The sequence below is a fragment of the Cucurbita moschata genome, unplaced genomic scaffold, assembly GCF_002738365.1.
Source record: "Cucurbita moschata cultivar Rifu unplaced genomic scaffold, Cmos_1.0 Cmo_Scf00097, whole genome shotgun sequence".
NCBI classification, from domain to species: domain Eukaryota; kingdom Viridiplantae; phylum Streptophyta; class Magnoliopsida; order Cucurbitales; family Cucurbitaceae; genus Cucurbita; species Cucurbita moschata.
Window position 1 is genome coordinate 30,053 of NW_019268613.1, and position 2,314 is coordinate 32,366.

A 2,314-nucleotide genomic window follows, 5' to 3' on the forward strand; every position below is an offset into this window, starting at 1 on the left:
AAAATCACAATTAGACGACAACAAAGATGAACTTGGGTTTGTTTATTATTTTAAAGAAAATTTATTTCTCCATTTTATTCCTAATAACTCTTGCAACTAAATTCATATTATGCTAAGAAAATTTTTTTACTCGCAAGAAGTAAAATATGCAACTTTAACTAAAATTTTATCTAAACAAATTTTATTGCCATACAACATAAATGACAATTATAGCCTTCAAACAAAACCTAGAGTAGTTGTGGTGAACGGGATAGAAACTCTAGTGTTCATCCATAATATACAACCACTACCTAAATTATGACCTAAAATTTTGAAAACATAAGTTATAGTTGAAAATTACATAAAACAATCCCCTAAATCCAAGAACTCGTGTCCAATTAGTAAATCCTAAAGATAGTAGCTAACATAGAGTAATTGAAGCTCCACATGAAGTAATTTAAAGTTCCAGTTACTTAACTAAAGTTTATCTCGTCTTTAATGAAGCATGAGTTGCACTTAAGTTCATGAAATGTTTATAGACTCCAACTCTTAGTACTATTAATGCAATTATATTTCATGAGTTTGTCATAAATCAAACTATGGTACATTCAATATAACTTCATTTTCTTGTCATACGAAGCAAAATAAAAGAATTAAATCAAACAAACTGATGAACTGAGTCGAATAAATCCAACCCAACCCAAATTGATTAGTTTGATTCATTTCTTGGGTTGTAGTTTATTCGATAACACTTGCATATTAGAACAATTCAATATTACATGCCTTACTTACAAGTAAAATACTAGATCATAACTTTTTGTTTTATAGTCCAACAACCGCTCAAGAAAATAGATTTCAAACTTGAGAGAAAAAAATATATTGAGTAGGAGTTAAAAATGTTGCATTATTTTTAGAAAGGGCATTTGGTCTAGTGGTATGATTCTCGCTTAGGGTGCGAGAGGTCCCGAGTTCAATTCTCGGAATGCCCCTATGTTCATTTCTCAAAAAATCAGCCTTAGAGAAAGCAATTCAACAGGAACCTAGTGTATATTATCATTTCATGATAATGCTCTATGTCTCAAATGGAACTATCAAACTAAAACTTATACTAGAATAATAATTTCTCATGGATTTCATTAGCAAATGAAATAATGATGATAAATTCCATAAACAACTTAATATATAGCCAATAATAAGGGCATTTTGTCCAGTGGTATGATTCTTCCCTTGGGTGCAAGAGGTCTCAAGTTCGATTCTTGAAAGAATAAATAAATAAATAAAATGATAAATAAAATGATTTAGTTATCAAATAGGTCATCTATTGTCACAATCCTTAAAGCGAATCTCCGAGAGCTCTTTCCGCAGTTGCTCGATGTTGGATTCCCGCACTCGCTGTACACCGACCCGACGGGATTTGATTCCTTCCCAGGCCGATTGTGCGGTGCGTTTGGTGGAAAGTGAAGCCAGCATCTCTGGGGGCACAGATCGTAATATGGCGGCGAACGCCAGCAGCCGATCCTCCCGGTACTCGATTGTTTCTCCTTCCTCTGGCTCGACAGCGTGCCATAACCCTTGCGCCTGTAGGTTAATGCGCATCAACAAGGCCCACTCGTTGTAGTTGGACCTTGTGAACATCGGGTACTGAACGACGGCGATCGTTGTCTCTCTGATCACTCGCTCAACAACTACTCGACGCCCGTCATCACGATGTCGGCCACGGCCTCTTCGTGGTGGTGATGGAGATGCCGGCACTTGGCGGCGTGGAGGAGTGAGCGAGCCTGCTTGAGATGGGCCCCACGATGTATTTATTTTTGCGCTTTGCATTTTCTTCTACTCGAACCTAAGACTTGTGTGTTATTAGGTCGACGCTCTAACCACTTGAGCTATTCAACTTGATTGTTGATAGGTTGGCTCTTCTGTGATGGTATACTACCGATCGCTTCAACGAGGCTCTGATACCACTTGTTGGATTTCAATAATCGGCCAGGGAAAACACCGAGAGGATATTGTCGACAGGAGGTTGTTGGAAGAGAGATAAAATGCGTAAAATAAGAGATAGAGAAGGACTGAAAAGTTTTGACTGCTCTTCAAAATCCGGATGTTAAATCCTGTAAACAGATTTCCTATTTAAATACAATCTATCCTAAAAATGGGTGGAGAGTGGCCAACTGAATCTGTGCCACTTCCTAGAAAATTGACGTCTAAGAATTCGCCAATCCATTCGATGTGTTTGTCAAATGGTCAAAGGGAAATTAAATGTAAACGTGTGAATCTAAATAAGGAAAAAACAAAGGTTTTATCTAACAGTCCGTCCTTACAGTTAAAGAAAGAAAGA

At 37.1% G+C, this 2,314-nt stretch overlaps 1 non-coding gene across 1 annotated transcript; it reads left to right on the forward strand.

Moving 5' to 3' along the window:
* The first annotated feature begins 896 nt into the window (after positions 1-896).
* On the forward strand, positions 897-968 carry TRNAP-AGG. The gene has a single exon. It is a non-coding gene; the product is annotated as a tRNA-Pro (tRNA).
* Positions 969-2,314: the final 1,346 nt, after the last annotated feature.